The sequence below is a fragment of the Mustela putorius genome, unplaced genomic scaffold (genome assembly GCF_011764305.1).
Source record: "Mustela putorius furo isolate JIRA1106 unplaced genomic scaffold, ASM1176430v1.1 tig00003901_pilon_pilon_pilon, whole genome shotgun sequence".
NCBI classification, from domain to species: domain Eukaryota; kingdom Metazoa; phylum Chordata; class Mammalia; order Carnivora; family Mustelidae; genus Mustela; species Mustela putorius.
In genome coordinates this window covers 13,841,154-13,860,162 of record NW_025422049.1, presented here as the reverse complement: position 1 = coordinate 13,860,162, position 19,009 = coordinate 13,841,154, and the positions used below count along the sequence as shown (strand labels likewise).

Genomic DNA, 19,009 nt, shown 5'->3' with positions numbered 1-19,009 from the left:
AACCTAAGTCTAGGAAACCTGTTTCTCTGATAAATCTCCATCAACTTGTTCCCTACAATTACTTTGAGCTAAATGGAAAGGAGCCAGCTCAAAGTTTCCCCTATGTCTACATATCTACGTGCATATCTATTTGTGCAGAAAACACACATGCACGCGTGCACGCAAAGCCTCCCACAGAAAGAGGCAAAACAGCCTTCTGAATTGTCTCACATCCTCTCAGGTTGGTCCAGGTTTAGGCCTGAAGTGTCCTAGAGAACACCTCGCTTGACAGTCTTCCCACCCAGGATGCTAAATCACTTCCTCTGGAAGGTAAGAAATAATAATCCCTGCACAAGTTATCTCTAACCTTTCAATGTGTGACAGGCAAACAGTGTAATGTCTATGGTTAAGGGCCTGGGCCTAGATTCACACTGTTTAAGTTCAAATCCTGGATCTATGGCTTATTAGCTGGCCTCATACATTTCTTTTGATCTCCTTAAATCTCATTTCATCATCTTCAAGATAGGGAGAACAGTGCTCATACCTCACAGTGTTGTTATAAAGATGAAGGGAGGTAATTCATGTAAAGTGCTAAGCACAGAGCCTGGCACAAAGTAAAGGCTCAATAAAATCTATTGCTATTATTATTTCAAAGTGGCCTTTTTTTCTAGAAGACTATAGCAATTTTATGAATTAAAGTTTTCTTTAAAACCTTTATTTGCAACTCAGTCTTTGTGCAAGGGTTCTCAGATCAGCGAAGGTCAGAACTGAAAAGACTCTAAGGAGACCATCGAGTGGTCCAAAGCCCTCTTTCTATATATGAAGGTGCCAGAGCTTAACAATGGTCAGAGCCTGGGCCAGAATGCAGGTTTTATGACTCCCAGGGCAACAGTCCTTCCACTATAATATATTATCTAGCATATTAGTTTGTACACAGAAGATGCCTAATAAACATTTACTGAATTGAATTGACTCTGGTTTTAAGAGACTATAAACCTGGCTCAATGCTACCATGTTCCAATTCCACCAGAAGCCAAATGTTAACAGCAGGAGGAAAAATTCAGAGTTGAGAGAGAGAGATGTGTGTAGCTAGAAGCATGGCAGAAGGGCCTTGCAAAATCTTCCTTCTTTAGGCCAAGATTTGTAGGGTTAGGGTTACCCAGAGAGTAACATGAACCTCCACTGGTCAATGTCTCCAGGCCTCCGTTCCTGGTCCCGCCGACATCAAACCAACTCGGAACTTGCCCTTACGTAAGTCCAGCACTAAGAAAAGGCATTGAGGTGGTCCTGCTTCTTTGCTTCGAGCCCTACCGCTATCTAGATGATGTTGGAAGATTATTTTAAGAACCACAGCGAGGCCTTGGCATTTCCAAATCATACCGACAGTGTCAGGTATCTGTTTCTGAGATGGTTCACTCAAAGGTGCAGCCAACTGGATCCCAGTTTTACTTTTCTGTACTCTAAAGCAATTAACTTGAACATGTTAATAGGCAACCGAGGTGATTAACCCTGAAGTGTACATGAGCAATGACATATTGAGTAACAAGAAAAATCCTGTTGCCACCACACCACCTCCCTCCACACACACCCATTTCAAGGGAGGAAGAGGCCCGTCATGACATCCCATGTCTCCTTACTTCAGAAAAACGATATGCAGTCCGTGACATCAGACTGAGCATAAACTGAGACAAGTTCAGGAATATGCCTAGAAGCTGCCTGCTTTACCATTTTCCGATCTTTGATGCTACACTACTCACTTTTATTTTTGTTCCTACTTTTATAAGTAATATAAACACAACATGCAAATATCTATAATGAAGAGGAAAAAGAAATTGCCCAAGGTCCCAGCACCTCAACCTAAACGTTGTTACCGGTACAGATTATTTCTTTTACTCCTCTGTGTATTTGTGTTTTTACAAAGTCATGAAATATTGACATATATATAATGTCGGATCCTACATCTCACTTTCTCATAAGCACTTTCTCCATGGCATAGACAGACTGTGGTGTAGACTTCATAAAAACATCCCAATGACTGTGTAATAGTCTGTGACAGGAGTGTATCAAGATTCACTTACCCATTCTCTACTTATTAAGACATTTAAATTGCTTTCAATTTTGTGCTAGTCTAAATAATGTTACGAAAACATCTTTAAGACTTAGCCTTTTTCAATATTTTGGATTGTTTCCTAATGACAGAATCCCACAAGTGAAATTAATGAGTCAAGGTGAAGGAATGTTTTTTAGACAGTCCACTAAAGAAATAAAAGCAGCAAAACACCAAAGCCCCACAAAATCTCTCCTTCATTTAATGAAGAGTTCTCCTCTCCCATTTTTCCACCAGGGCAGCGCAGGACTCCTGGGAGGGAAGGAAGCCAAGAGAAGCACTGTAGTATCCCAGAGACTTGCGAAATGGCAGAGTGGAATGTGGGCTCCCCTGTGAATCCAGCTTGCATGCACTTGCCCCAAATTGCCACCCGGCCAAGAAGCTAATTAGTAAAAGCATCAGGTGGGTGAGAACAGGTTCATGGCCTATAATGGCTTATATCATGTTTCATTTTTGCCCTTGGAAAGATCTGACAGTCAGCTTGAAGACATTCAGTTCTAGTGACCCCGCCTGCTACATTCTGAGAATTAAATCTGTTAGTTTTCAGACACCAATCTTCCCTCTATTTTAAAGGGTATCTTTCTGTATAGAACTAAGCATACATGACCAATGAGCCTGTGTGTGTGTACCTCTATTTTCGGCCACAGTTAAGGTGGCACATTTAAGGTCAGCTCTGTTTAATATTATATGAGTTATGTGGCACCGATCTGAAATGGTCAACGTGTTATAGACAGAGGTTTATTTGCAGACTCAACCATAAGAGTCAACCAGTGCTGAACAGAGAAGGCAACAGGCTTAGCAAGCGCAGACACCACAAGGCATTTCTTTCCTGGGCTGCTTAGTCAGTTCTCTCCTAAGAGGCCAGGTCCACTTGCCACCGAGCCCTTGGAGGTTTCTCTCTAAGCCTCCTCCATCTTGCCTCTGCCCTCAACTCTGCTCAATTTGGAAAATTAATTCTCTCTCCTTGATGGCACCCTGGACTTTGTACACAGCTCAACTGCAAGACAGTCACACACACACCATGTAGTTTCCACAAACATTTATTGAGTGTTTGCTGTAGCCAGGCACTGTCTAGGCCCTAGGGAGGATTAAAAAAAAAAAAGAAAGAAAGAAACCAGAGATCAGTCCTCAAGAAGCTCCCAGTCAAGCAGAGGGGGCCCAATCCAGCCAGAAGCTCTGGCAAAGCAGAGAACCCTGCCAAAAACTCTGCGCCCCCCCACCCAGCAAAGCTTCCCAGAGGAAAAGACCAAGGAGCTGAATAGGAGACATCTGATAACCAACTTGTTGTTGAGGAAGTTGGAAAGGGAAGAGCCGAAGATAGGATGAGATAGATCTTCTGGAGACATTAGCATTCGGATAACAGGTAAGGTCAAAGAGTGGGTTAGAACAGGCATGGCAGGAGGCAGAACAGGAAGGATAAAAACTAAGGAGGGACCTCTGAAAGAAACCATCATTCAAGGGTCAGATACTTTGTAATTGTGGTAGTGAGAGGGAAATTTCTTTATTTACCCCAGTGCTTTGTACCCCCCACCCCATGCCTTCAATCTAGACGATGGAAAACATGCTCCAGGGACAGAAGTCTGCAGTTACAATGCAGAGAGGGAGACAGAGCCAGAGAAAGAAAGAGAAAAAGAGAGAGAGAGAAGTTAATTTTGTCTTCTAAGCTTCTAAATACCAAGGCAGAAATCACTCTGCTAGGTTAAGCCAGATAATGGAAGATCTTAGAGATCACGGGTTGGGTGAGTGATTTCCCTCTGTATCCTTCCCAACAGCTACAACGTTAACTGGTACATGAGATACCCAGAAGAACCGCGCCTATTGAGTAAATCACAACTTCCCAAAGACTTTGCTGGAGGCAACAGCAAGACAAGACAAGGGATAAAAGACACAGAACAGCAAGAACAATAATTCTGTTACCTTTAGTTTCTCAGCTTTTCTTCTAAGGAGACGAAACCTCTTTCACTTCCGTTATCTTATTTGTCCCTCTCAGCCGCTCTGTGAGGAAATAGAGGCAGATGTGATTGATTCTATTTTACAACTGGAGAAGCTTTAAGACCAGAACAGATAGCTAATGATAACTCATTTGACCAAGGTTTCACCGTAGCACACTTGTGGGGCCAGGATCAGAACCTGGGTCTGGTGACCTCCTCCCCTCTGCAGAGTTACTAGACACAAATTCCTGTGGACTGGACTCTCCATTTTTTAAGGAGGACTGTTCACAAGAGAAACTCGTTAGGAAAGCGAAATTCTCTCAGGACTCTAACAGTACCTTGAGCAAGCCGGGGCACTGCACCCATAAGAAAAAAATCTAAGACTTTTCCTGTACCGACACTGGAATGGTGAGCTATAATTTGCAGTGGTGCTGCACTAAAATAATCAGGAGTTCCCTGTTCTGCTGCACCCCTTTCGAAGGGAGCCCCATCTGCCTTCGGTCTGGTTTTTGTGTCTGAGTGGGGCTCAGGTGCTGACTGCAGGTGTGGCATCCAGCAGGTGCATGGACAGGAGCCAGAGTTTCATATCTTCATACCAAAGGGCCTGAGTCACTCCCCAAAGGCAGCCCCTCCTCCTCACACTGACTTGCAAGCCCCAAGAACCTGTCTTGACCAAGTTGCCACTGCAAAACTAAATCTAGACTCTGACTTTCAAGGAAGGCCTAGGGTAAAATCAGTGAAAAGTACAAATCGTATAACTCAGCCAACTGAAGCTAGTGTAGGCATATGCCGCAGGCATAGCGTCGGGGGATATGTGTACAGAATGACTGTTCCCCTGCTAGCTATGGAGAAAAGGAGGACCACAGCAGGCCCATGTTATGTATTTAGCTAGAGAGTACTTAATTCTATTGGAAACGGCCCTAAAACCTCACGCACAAGTATTCATTCCTCTAGAAAATACAGAGTACGGTAGAAGGAACACACTAAGAATCCTGGACTCCAGTTCCCGTCAAGACCAGTCTCCTTCAGGCTGCCAAGAGACAACCACTTAGCTAGTCACAAAAAGTACCAGGTCAAAAAAGTCATCACACTGCCCTCATGGAAGCCCAACTGAGAGCCTAGGGCAGACAGAATGCTCTTTGGGGATAGAGGGGGTCATCCAAATTTTCTTAGCTGCAAAAATTGTTTGCTTTTAAAGAAACAATCTGCCTGCCCCAAAGACACACACACACACACACACACACACACACACACACAAAGAGCAAAGAGAAATTAATTGCAGGGGGAAAAAAAACCCCAAATGTTAACTTAATAAAATGGCTTATTGTCATTCATCATATTTCTCCAATTCATATGGAAAACTCAAATTAATAAGCTTTGGTTTACAGCTGGTGATCCCAAAAGTAAAACTGGTTACTGAACTAAAATGTTATCACTGTATATAAACGGAGTGAAACAAAAATCTGAATTGAAAACCTAAATGTAATAAAGAGGAAATTAAACTTCTTCAAATAAGGCTATCTAAATAATTTTCCCCATCTGTGATTTTTATCTTAGTTTGCTGTCACATGGAAAGAAATGCCATTAATTCAATGCAAATCCTACCCCTTGAAAACAACCAAAATGAGTAAGTGATGTACTAATTAGCTTCCTAATGGGGAAGGTTTTAATTGAACCTTCATCAAAGTTTCCAGGGCAACTTCATAAAAGGATGTCAAACCTGGCCCATATTTTTATCCCCTTAAAAATAATTCTCAATGCACAGAAACACAGAAAGCTTATTTCTCTTCAATGCTGTTAACACTCAGGCCACTACATTTTCTGATGTCAGCAATCCCCTTCCCACAAATATTCCAAGTATGCACCACCGTCATTCTCCTTTCAATTATGTGGTTTCTCTGCTCCTTTACTGATTGAGTCCAGGCCTCTTGGATAATGAGAAGCATGTGCAGGGAAAATATGCTCTTAAAAAACACATACATCAGTTTCATCTGCATTTTGAAGGGGGGAGATCATTTGTCCATATCAAAAGGATCAAAATGTGAAGTCTGCTATGGGATATATAAAGCAAGAAAAAGATCGGCACCAATGCCTAAAGTTGGGGGGGGGCAGTTATGGTCATCTGAAGCAACACCAGTAAAAATAAGGGAGACCCCCCAAAATCCACCCTTTCTAGCTTGGCCACATGTATATTTAATGTTATCTTAATGTTGCTTTGGGGGGTATTTGAGTTCTGACATACGCATGGAAATGAGCCACGAATTGTACAGCAAGCATAAATATTCCATCATTAATAAAAACCAGCTGTGTATAAAACACTACAATGGCTGAGTTTCAGTTACTGGCTATCATCAGTATGTGTCACAAGCAAATATTACTCAAAACTTTCTCCCTTAAAACACACACACACATTCACACACAGACACACGCAGAAATTTGTTGTACTCTTTTTAATCTTTTGGAAGTGCTCTGAAGAACTCGCTGATCTCTATGGCACATTTCAACTAATGTCTCTTTTCGAAGCGATTTTTCATCACCCTGGAAGAGGCCAGAGTCCTCTTACTAGAATTTCAGCTTACCACATAGAATGAAAATGTTTAATTGTTAAGAGCCAAGAGGGTCAATAATACAAATGTTGGGATGATCAGTTATAGTCAGTAAAGGCAATGGAGCACCAAAGGGTGTGACAGGTTATGAGAGAGCAAAGCTCATTAAAACGAACACCTGCTCAGGACCTTATAATAAACGGGCTCTGCCATCATGCAAACACCTTTCATCCAATGACCTCGAAGCATGTGTCCAATATGAAGCATGCCTAGACACCTCTGTGAAGTATTAATATCCCTGCTTCCCAGAAGGGTAACTGAAGCTCAGAGCAGCTAATTCATTTACGCCTGGTCACATGGCAAGTCAAAGAGGGTTGGGCACAGAAATCATAGACCCTGGCTTCAAGTCACACAGTCTAATGGTATTTCATGCAGTTGCGGCAATAATGAAAGTGACTTTACAAACGTCAAGGGCAGCCTATAGAGTTTAAAAAAAAAAGTAGATTTTCAAAAAATATCTTCAGAGGTATTAGGAAATAGATCCATCTGCATTTTCCCCATGAATACATATCATTAAAAATGTACTTAACTTGGAGCTTTCTAAGGACTAAAAACCCATACTTCACTTTCCTATCCTGGTTAAAGAAATATAATCTAATTTACAATGAGCCACTGGTTTCTAGGAATGAATTCTCCAAAATGGAGATCATATGTGCAATATACCTCCTCTTTATCAAAGGAAAATTAAAGGACCGGTAACTGAGCTTCCACTGTAGAGGGAAGGCCTCAAATGAAGAACCCATTACGTGTGGATTATCCTGCCACACCTACATCTCTTTGTCTCAAATCGTAAGTTTCCTTACTATTTTTTAGTCTAATTTCAACATATTATTTTCAAAGCCATGAAACAAAAATTTGTGCCTTCCTGCTTTTCCTTTCTCATTGGGGAAATTTTACAGTCCACCCAAATTTGTACTCTCTTGATGGCGTTATCATGATACAGTGATTTGAGAATCCATCGCTAATGGTTTAGACAAAGTAAACAGTGGAATGTAGTTTTCTTTTTGCTTAAATAGAATAAGGGAGGGGTGACAAGAGGTCAAGGGAGTGGACTGAGCAGCCTTGCTAGATACATGAACACCCCTAAATCACAGAAAGGGCGAGGGATTACTTACTAAATCTAGAGACTAATTAATATTAGTCTCTCTTGGCATTCAAGGAACAGACATACATGATTCTCCATGCGTACTTAGTCAGATTCTCACTTCATTTTTCCCCACAGGTTTAAAAAGTTAAGTCTTAGGTGAGCACTTATTTAAAAGAAACTGTAAATTTCTGTGACCCCACCCCAACTACATAAAATTCATGTTAAGTACGAAAACAAAGACTTGAAAGGAACTAAGAAAAATGAAAGTGGATGATCTGTTAGGTCAATGGGATTCTTGATGAAGTTCTAGGCAGGATCCTAGCTTTTTAATTTGATATGTTGTTAAAACACAAAGCACAATGCATTTATATTGATATATCCTTTAAGGAATTTTTTTTAAACATCCAGATGATTACATGATTGCATTTTCTAACAATTATTGTGCCTCCTTCTAGTAGGAATCATTCAATTCACACCGCAAGTAGAGGTGGAGGAAGGGAACCATAAACTTTTGAGAACTGGTTCTCAAAATCACCCTGTTCAAATTCTCACAATTTACAGAGGAGGACCTGCCAAGGGTGGTAAAGTAAGTTAGAGGTGGGCCTAGAGCCCACATCCCAATCTCCAAGAGGCTCACTAGGAAAGTTTATTTTAGATTCTTCTAATAAAAATGGCATTAGTTGCTGCTATTTCCCAGAAACAATCTTCTGGATCTTGGATTATTCAAATACAATAACTAGAATTAAACTGTTTGACCTATTTGGGGTATACAGTCCCATCCTTAGATTTATCAAACTCTGCGAAGTCTGATTTATTTCCAGAAAGTCATACTAGCTCCCTTCTACAAGTGGTTGTAGGCTGGAGCTGAACGTGGCCAGCATTATTACAAGCCAGAATGATTTAGACAATTAACTCCACCCCACATAACAAAAAGATTCCAAAGGCCAAATAATAATTGCCTCACTTAATTCAAGCTATAGTCACTACAACAAAATTCTAATATCTTTCTTTATGCAATAAATACATTTTTGAGAAGTCCCAGTTATAGTAAATTGTATATATCAAGTCATAGCTCAAAAGCACAAACTAGGAAAGCTAGTTCTTTCAAAGAAACCTGTAGTGGATTCTTTTATAAAGCAAATGACCTCTTATTTTCCTTCCTTTTCCTTTTCTTTTAAGTTCAGATTTTGTGGTGTGTGTGTGTGAGGGGCAACTTCCCTCCTTTCTCTGGGTTAAAAGGGGTCAGGAGCCCACCGTGGAGGAGAGCAGTGCAGGATGCACAGCCTGTTTTAATGCCCCCTTAGTTCCTGGGACCAAATTCTAACCTTTGACTTGGGGGTGGGACCCTAGATTTTGGACCAAAGTCCACAAAAGGCAGCAAGGAATGAAGAAGTAAGCAAGACTAAAGACAACACATCATAGAAAACCACCAACAAAAATTCCTGGGGACAGGAAATCAATGGAGCACAATTCTGAACAAATTGGTTTAGTCCCAAGCTAATTAACTTGTCAAGCGGATCTCCAAACCTACTGAATCCATGGGGGAAAGAGGTGATGTAATAGGAGATTGGGGAACATTTACCCATTTACCATCCTAAAAGGCTCAGCCTGACCACACACACCTCTCTCCACCCCTTTCAGTGGGTTTTAGCCACACTTAATGGGTGCAAAGGACAGTTTCTTCCAGACAGTCCCTAAGAATAGACTGTTCTCATGCATTCCAAATGCTCAGTCTCCAGGGAGGAGGCTACCTGGTCACAAGCATTTCCCAAGAGGGAATATATCCCCTACTTCTCCTCACTGGTAACATCCCCTCCACCCCAACAAAACAAAACAACTTCTAACCATCCTGAGAACTTAGGGGGGCTTTTTGGGGAGAAAGGAAAAGAAACCTTAAGAGGGGAGTAGGAGAGTGTGAGAAACTCCTCTGGTCTCCAAATGGAAAAAGGGCCTTAAAAAGCTGGATCAAAGGAAGAAAGGGGGATGGGGGAGACAGGCTGCTTAATTACAAAGACACCCTTTTAAAGAAGGCACAGGCCCTGGGAGAGGGCTCTTAGGAGAGGCACAGAAGCAGATGTACCCACTTAGAATTCTGGCACTCAATGGGACCTCAAGGTCATAGCATCCATCCCTCTGTGTTCTGAATAGACTGTTCTTAAGGGCATTCTAGAAAGAGTCTCATTCGCTCTTTACAAAACTTTAGAAAAAGCAACTCCACAAAATGCCTTGGGTATGCATCTGTCTAATAATTCCTACTTCACAAACCAGAAATGAGCTTTCAATACCCAAATCCAAAATAGTATTGAATTTAAAATTTCCTTCTAAAATATTTTAAATAGGTAAGTAGATCCACAACTTTCACATAAAAGTTACTCTGCATACAAGCATAGTCAGAGGTTTACTGTGTTATCTAGACTATGAAGTTAGAAAAAGCACTTTCAATTTTACAGAGCCACAGAGTTTTCCAAAGAAAGAAGTATCTTAAAATGAAGTATGATGTAGTGCCAGAAAGTGTCTGTAAATGACACCAGATAAACCCATACAGAATAACTGGAACCTGAGTTATCATCTGTAAATAGATGCAACTACTCTACAACCACCTGGCTATTAAAATGTCCCAGGCCAGTTATAAAATGTAGTTTGGTCAGGCCAACTTTTCCCTCCCAGCTGATCTGAAAGATGATAGCCTTTAAAATTGTCGCCCTGTGCCGTTCCTTCTCTCCCTTCGTGCTTTCCTTTCCCGTTAAAATCAACCAACACAACTATTAAAAAAAAAAATAAGTAAATAATCTGTTCCCAAAGAAACCATGGGTTGCTGACAATTTGGTTACAGGACTTTGAATACTACCACCCTTCTCATTTGGCCATGTTCGCCCAATTGGAGATAGGTGGGAAATGGGAGAAAATTTATCCTGCATCCAAAATGGTATTGCGAAGTATTCTTAGCTACTAAACAAGGGTGCTGAAAGGTCTAACTGAGAAGGCTTCACAAAGGCTGGCAGGAGATAGGGCTTTTCACAAAACCTAGTTCAAGGAGACTTAAATTACCTTAGCCCTCCATTATTGAAGATTATGGTGACTAATTATCTTCCTCTCTGAATAAAAGAGAGTCATATCTTTAAAAGTTTTAAATGCCTCCCAACTTCTAGTCTTAACGTGGGGGTGGGGAACAGAAGGAGATAGGGGAACTACATCCAACACAACTCCACAATTCTTTCAAAAATACATGCTAGAGACTGAAAATGCGGTTTCTCACAAACGTCCGCTTTCCTCTCTCATTTAATTGTATCTAGTCCCTTGCTGCAAATTATTATTATACTACTATTATTGGCAATTTATCAGGCTACAAAGGCTGTCACTCTCCGTCTCGCTTTTCCTTTTCTTTTTTTTTTTATGTATCGATAAATCCATCTTGCTGTTGAAGCACCGGTGTACAGGGACCCAGACTTGGGACCCTCAAGACACCTGCATGATCCTGAGAAAACTGGTCACTAACATCTATAAACCAGATACTGGGCAATTCCATCCTCACCACCACATACATACACACACACACACACACACACACACACATACACACACACACACACACACACACACACACCGAAAGGAGTGTAAAATTGTAGATTACTCCCAGACTTTTAAACTTCAAGAATTCACAGCCCCCGGGGGAGGACAGTGTGAGCCCCCACCCCAACTCTAAGCATTCTGGAGGAACGCATCTAGCAATCTGAGATAAGCGCAGACATTCCTTCTGAGGTAAATGAAGACCTCAAGTTCCCTCATTCCTTTTGTGCTTAGTTACCTAGAGACCCACAAGGACCCCAGGAGGCAAGGAAGTAAAAGTACCATGAAGTAGTGGTACCCACTAGCATCTCTGTAGGACGAGAAAGGAGCGCACACTCTTCAACCGATTTAAGTTGCTGCTCATCCCGGAAAACTCACGGCCAGCTGCAAAGAAAGTAGAACACACAGGCATCCCCACACGCATCTAGATCGACTCACTCACGCCGAGGGCACGATCAAGTTCATGCCACCATGGATTCCTGCCCCAGTTCCCCGCGAAAAGTAACCATGCGTCTCCTACCCCTGAAGGCACCGAAGACCAGGTGACGACTCTCTGTGCGCTCAAGTGGCTTCAGTCCCGGGCCGGAGGCCAGGGATGGGCAGGGGGAAGCCCCAACTCCCGGCTGCTCCGCTCCTCGCCGCTCCGTCCGGGCTCTCCTTGGTGGCAGTGGACAGGCAGGATACCGGGCCGGAGGGTGGAGCAGCGGATGGTCGGAGGCAAGACAGGCTGGAGGTGGGGGTGGAGGGGGCGGTGAGAACTAAGAGAAGATGAGGCGAAAGAGAGCGGAGATGGAGGAATAAATCAGGGGGTCTACTAGCTTGGGCAGCCAGAAAGCTCCTCGGAAGGAAGGGGCGTGACTGCGATGAAGGCAGCTCCTGGGCAAAGGATGGGAGGTAGGGGAGGGGGGCGAATGGGTGGCTTTTCTTCTTGCGGTGAGCAGCTAGGACCGCCCCGGAGCGGGAGGGTGGACTGGAGAGTGGGGCGGAGTAGAGGGCGGGGAATGGAGGGAGGGAGCCGGCCTGGACCCAGGGACTGGGGGGGTGGGGGGGGGCGGAAGAGAGGCGGGGCTAGAGGGCGGGGAAGTTTCAAACAATTGAACGGCGGGGTCCAGCCACTCTGGCGAAAGTGGGGGGTTCCTAGCTCTTGTCCTTCCAGTAACGTGGCTTAACGCGCTCGCTGCAGTCCTGAGAGGCTACGCAAGCACTGGCTGGGAGGAAGGAAAGGGTTCTGCAAAGACTACAATAATAATCTACGACACCAGCGGAGCGGAGGCGCGTGGGAGAGCCCGTGCAGCTCCCCGCCCCACAGCGGGAGGAAGAAACACAAATAATAGAAATGCTGAAAAGCAGCTACTCGCAGAGCCTGCTCAAAATAATGCAGGAAGGAGCAGCGCTCCTTCGTCTTCCTTCCCCTCTTGCTTCCTATTACCAGCAGGCCCCCCACCCAGGTCTCAGTCCTACGCGACACCCTTCTTTCTTCCTCCGCTCCCCCTAGCCTCCCCCCTTCCCACCCCACCCCCGCGTCCCCGCCCCCCTTCCCTTTGGCGGGCCGCGCGGGGGACAGGGGGCCTGGGCGGAGCTCCTCGGAGTCTCCGCCTCTTGGGAGGGCAGGCCTGGACGGAGCAGGTCTCGAAGAGTAATCCCACCCACCCGTCTTTTGCTGCTACCGATTGGCGAATCCCAGCTCAGGATTCGCTCGCGATTGGCCACTTGCATCGTCGATCTGATCTTTTTGTCCCACCCGCCCTCAAAATTAATAAAACTGAACAAGAGACTATTGTCTAGCTCTCCGTTCTCCCCCAGCTACTGCTAAGAGAAAGAAGAGACGGTTGGTTTCTCAGTCTGAGAGAGTGCGACAAGTGTGTCGGCTGTCTCCCGTACACCTTTGTGGCACTGTCCGGCCCTCTGGGAATAGGTAAATTTTCATCCCCCTTAATTCGTTAGGCCAGGAGGGGTAAAAAGTACGTGAAGTGCCAATGTGGTGTTCACGTTTCCCGGCTGCCCAAAAAAAAAAAAAAAAAAAAGGTACTGACTGCCTGAGAACACAGAGTTGAGAACAGCATCCTGGGACACTGAAAATCTACCATTTTACATCTGGGAAACAAAAGCACAAAGAAACCGTGTAAGATTATCAGAATAACATGGAATTTGGAACTAAAGGAAGAACTCCTTTTGCACTGTAGCACTTACCACCTACTTGTGCGACTTTTGTTGAGTCAGTTAACTTCTCTGAGCCTTGATCTATCTTTAAGTAAAGGCTGTAAGACATTTCTTATTAACTTAACAACACTGATATATGAAAATCAAATGAATTGTGTGTGAAAACTCTGTAAAACACAGAGCACTCCACACATGTATGTCTTTCTCCTTGCATATGTCCCATGTCCAGGGACCAAACATATTGCTCCTCTGTGTTAAGCATCTACATCCAAGGTGTGTAGATTTTGTGGCTTTATTTTTAAAAGTCAACTCTTTTTCTACAGTTCTGAGTTTGGATATGAAGTCAGATCCCTGCAGTTAGAATAATAAATTACCCCCTTTCTAACCAGGGTGGGTGAGATTTCTCTTTTAAACAGTTCTGAAGTGGCGCCACAACCTACAGCTATTGTGGCGTTGGTACTGAAAGAGGAAATCATGCTGTGTATCTCCAAAGTGAACTTGAGAAAACAAACATGAGGGAACACTTACCATGGAAATCACCATTCTCCACAGATCCATATTTCCTAGAAAACGTTGCAAGGTGGAAATGAGTTTAATTGTAAAGGTCTTGGCAATGCAGAGCTATTACAATGAGCTCGTGCAAATAAAAAAATGACATCCATTTCAAGTCCCCCAAAGGAAGCCTTCTGAGAGCCATGGGTCAAGGCATGCAAGAGGAAATGGGCTCAAAGGAAACACTATCTCACTGTGAACGGGGTCCCCGAATATAACGGGGTCCAGGAAGAGTAATAGGCTGGTGGCATGCTGTGGGGTAGCCTGGGTATGCAGGGTGCTCTGCTAGGGCTGCTCGAAGATTCAGAAGCAGGAACACGAGTAAAGTAGATTCTTGGTGTGATTGAGGTTATGGGTGAGGTGAAGGTATTTGGGTGATTTTTCATGGGGAAAGTAAGATTTTGAGTGTTCAAAACATGGGCACATGGCTTGTGAGGCAAGGGAAGACTATTTCAGCCTTATTTGGAGGGGTGGACAGCAGAGCTAGACTGGATAGGTATATGCTGCAGACTACTACCGATCACAATGGCAACAGGATTCTGGTTAAAATGAACAATGCTGGTCAAATGGAAAAAGTAACGTGCACATGGTAAAACCAAAACTGTACTGAAAGGAGTAAAAAGTTCCTCTCTGCCACTATTCTCACAGTCCCTTTCTCCCCTTCTCTCTCTGCCTGTGTACAATCTTCAAAACATACTATTTACATATAGATGTTCCATTTTTGCCCCTTCTAAGTGGGATCATCAATCACAGCACACCTTGCATTTCTTTCCTCAGCAAGGTCTCTTACTACTCTTCCATCTCAGGATTACTTCCTTTACTTCATTCTTTTCCGTGATAGCTCAGTGTGCCATTGCACAAATGTGCCAAAATTCCTTTATGCATTCCCCTATTGAGAGGCCACGAAGGCTAGTTTCCATCTTTTGCCATTACAGAAAACGCTGGGAAGCAAATCCTAGTAGCAAAGGCATGGTGGCTCTTTATCGGCTGTCTGTCCCCAGCTTTGAAGTTGCCCTCAAAAGACTTTTCCAGCCTGTCTTCCCTACAGCTATGGGGCCCTTCATGCAATGGAAACCCCTAAAACACTTAAATCCTTTAATACCCCCTCCTCAGATCCTGCCTGGGGCATTGCTGTTCTTCCCTAAATGTGAATTTTGATGGAGTAGAGTGAGCAAGAGCTCTGAGTTTAATGGTGGATTCAGGCTGTGCGTGAGTCACTTCTTAGGCCTGTGGCAAACTAACAACAGGTTTTTTGGTACCTGGGCTTGGCCCAGGTCTTCAAGCGTCTTAGGTGTTCCTTTTCTCCCGCCACGCAAGACTTCCTTTTGTTTTTACCCTGAAAACCCTTGAGTTTGTTTAAACTGGGCTTGAATTTAGAGTTATGCATTGCCAGCTCTACTTAAAAGGAAGGGGGAGGGGGAGGCCAACATCAACAAACATTGATCAAGCTGCTATTATGGACAGGACTGAAAAAACAAAGAGGGATGAGACTTGGCTCCTGCCTTCAAGGGTATATACAGAAAAAGACAACTAACAAGCGTATGCTAAGTGCTAAATGAATGGGATTGACAGTAAAAGCTGTAGAAGTTGAGAGCAGGGAGCGAAAACTAGTTCCAGAGAGTGAGTTTATACAGCAAAGTATGCCACACACATTTAACTAATCCCCAGAGCATCCCTGTGTCTTCATAGCCTGACTATAAAATATGGAGAGGCCTCTGGGGGATACCAGGAGAATTAACCACTAACTGTAAAACACCTGTGTAAAGACACTGGGTTGCCTAAGTACATTAAGACCCTCTGTATATTAATAATGGATATAATGATCATTTGAAGCTTATAAGTAAAGAGCCTCTACACCAAAACACCTGTCCTGTTTGGTCTTTTTTTCTCTAATAAAATGCAACTCCTCCTTGCAATAAAATGCAATAAAAATCAGTGTCTATGCTTTTTTTTTTTTTAAAGGCAACTTAAAAAATCAGTTTCTCCCTTAGAAAAACATTATGCTAAGTGAAAGAAGCCAGACACAAAGGGACAAATGTCTGATTCCACTTACATGAGGTGCCTAGAATGTGCAAATTTATGGAGACAGAAAGTAGCATGGTGGTGATCAGGGCCCGAGGGGAGAGTGGAATGGGGAATTACTGTTTAATGACCATAGTTTCTGTTTAGGTTGATGAAAAAGTTCTGGAAATAGACCGTGGTGGTGGTTGAACAACATTTGGAATGTATTTAATGCCGTTGAATTGTGTGCTTAAAAATGGCTAAAATTGTAAATTTTATTTACATGCATTTTACTGCAATAAAAAGAAACTTTTTTTAAGGTAACAACCCTCAGGTTAGGTGTCAGGAGACAAGACTGATGATGGAGGCCACCTTCTTGGCAGCAAAGGGGGCATGTAGAGGGGGCAGCTTGGTTAACACCACAGGAAATGCAGGCCCAGTGTGTCCAGGACTTCTGAAAGAGAAACCAAAAGTGAAGTGTTTTAATGTAAAATTTCCTGGTTTTTAATGTTGGCAATTAAGAAATGTTCTAATTTTTAAAAATCTGCCCTTTTCATGCAATATTTTGCCCAGCATATCGGAAAAGTAGGAAGGAGAATGTGGCTTGTAATCTATTTCTCAACCCCTGGCTAGGTTCTTCTAGAGGAAAAGACCACAAAACCAGAGTGCTTTGTATTGAGTGGCATTCTCCTCCACCCACCAAGTCAACTGGGAGTGTGAACCGAGCACATCTTCCTCTAATTGCCTGGTGAACAACTAAATCATTTAAATGCATCTAGAAACAAAAGCAGAGGGAAGCACGTACACCAGGGAAAATAAATCCTAAGGATTTATGGCTCGGCATAACTCTCCCCTCCCCCCTCCAAAAAAGCACCGTGCAAAATACATCAGCCAAACAATGAAAAGGAGCCTTCTTGAGGACATCTTCTAAACTCACTTCTATTTATGCACAGGCAGAAGCCAGCTGATCAGAATATAGCGGCTTTATCTGAATGGGAAAGGAACAAAGGGATACATATGCAATACAAACTCTTCATTTTGGATCCCTCCTCCCCCTTCTCCACCCTTTGCAAGCATATAAACACACATGCACACGTGCGCACGCGTGCATGTGCACACAAATGGTCCAGACACAGGAAGTTTGAAGCCTGATCCATGTGTGGAAAACAGCAATGTGGGAATTCAGGAAACAACCACCACGACTGCGCTCCAAGGCCAAGACCTGCTCCAGCATCTGGGAGCCAAGTTGCTCCTGGGATACTTGTGGGCCCCAGCATTCTGGAAGTAAATCGGCTGTAGAAAAATAAAGTTGCCTGCAAGACTATTCCCCAAGCACTTCCTAGGGTCCTGTTTGAGTAACCCGGGTTCGCCTCTTTATGATTTATGCAGGGCTTCACTTCAGCTTAACTAAATACCATATCTCCTTCAGCAGCTTGAGTTTCTGGAAAGGCCCTGGCTGTCCATACTTCTCAATAGGTTTTGTAAGGAACACATATCGAAGTCTGCACTCCACAAGGTCGGTGGTGGGATGAGAGAAAAAAATATCATTATTCAATGATAAAAAACAAATCAGTGAAAGCAAGACAGAATTTCCCTCAAATTCCCTCAAATTCCTGAGCCAGTAAGCCCTTCAACCGTATAGAGTTTGCAGGATTTAGAGGAAGTCCGTCTTCTGACATTACCCTTTGCAAATAAACTCTTGATTGATTCTGCTCTCTCTCTGTTTCTATAGTTGCCAGAGAGTCTGAGAGCTGTTACCCCAGTTGGAGGAGAAGAAGCCTGGAACAAGAGTGGAGATTTATCTTCCCTGGCACACTGCCCCACTTCAGGAACTACAGGAAGAAGGTAGGTCAACGCCATTCCGGTGTGATTTAAGGCAGGCCCACCCTGCCCTCCCCAATCAGCCTTCCTTCCCAGTCTGCCATGGTCCTGTGAGATTCACACAGGAAAGACCCTTGTTAAAGTGCAAATATGTAACCAGGGAAGGGTTAAATATTAAGCCGTCTTCGGTGTGCTCTGATGGAAAGGGTATAGACTTTTTGGAGTCACTAGAGCCTGGATTCCGGTCACAGCTCTGGTGCTTACCAATGAGGTAAATAGCTTAACCACTCTGGGCCATGGTTCCCTCATGTGTAAACAGGGGATAATAATTCTTCCCCCACAAGGAGTTGCTGTGAGAATTAAATGAAATAACACATTTAGGGTTATCTATCATGATGCCTGGCATTTAGTAGCTAGTTAACAGTTTATTTCCTCATGCCCCTCCATTCAATTTTAGGGAATCCCAGGGGGTAGGACAACAGGTTTGCTTAGTGGCCTTTAGGATTTAAGGCCCTTATAATCGTTCTTCCCTAGGAACCCTGCTCAGAAGTGCAGTGTGGTACTAAGTATATGGGCTGTAACACCAAAGGAACCTAGTGCCATAGTCTTTGTTCTGTTGCTCACTAGCTGTGTGACTTTGGGTACATTTGGAGCCTGTTTCCTCATTTGTGAAGAGTCATAATAGCACCTATTTCAAAAGGTGGTGGTGAAGATCAAATATATAAATATTAGTTGATATTGTTCATTACAGTGGTTTATACAGTGTGCTGACTAGTTTACTTTTTACACCAAGCAGTTTCTAATCTAAACCAGTGGTGGTTTGCCACTCAATACAAGCAAGCGTGTTGAAAATCCTTAAACAATGACAGCTATGTGTTCCTGGCTTCCTGGTCTCAGCTAAGGAACTTGGGGGTGGTGCTGGAGCAGCTATGGACATCTCAGGTCCAGGCTGTGCGACCTCCTCCCCCAAGATTTTCAGCATTTGGGCAGGATGTGAGCAAAAAGGAACTCCTGGGAGGGCCTGCAAGACATCCAGGGATGATTGAACATTCTCACTGTGGAGTGTGGGCCTGGGACCCTCAGGCCTCCAGCTCTTTAGATCCTGCATTCTTTCCCTGTGCTGGAACTCTGCTTGTACGTGTCATCCTTCCTGCCAAGGACACTATACACACCTCCCTCCGCTCTACTCTCTTCCCAT

The 19,009-nt window shown here is 43.6% G+C and overlaps 1 protein-coding gene across 4 annotated transcripts in view; it reads right to left on the bottom strand.

Annotated features, from left to right (window-relative positions):
• AMOT (angiomotin) overlaps nucleotides 1-12,251 on the bottom strand; it is a 62,901-nt gene extending 50,650 nt beyond the window's left edge. The window contains exons 1-2 of one of the 4 annotated variants that reach the window (XM_004769096.3): nucleotides 11,798-12,251; nucleotides 4,004-4,081 (exon numbers count right to left, since the gene is read on the bottom strand). The gene's annotated coding sequence lies outside the window, so the exon portion shown is untranslated. The other 3 variants (XM_004769094.3, XM_004769095.3, XM_013064838.2) reach the window with 3 other exon arrangements.
• Nucleotides 12,252-19,009: the final 6,758 nt, after the last annotated feature.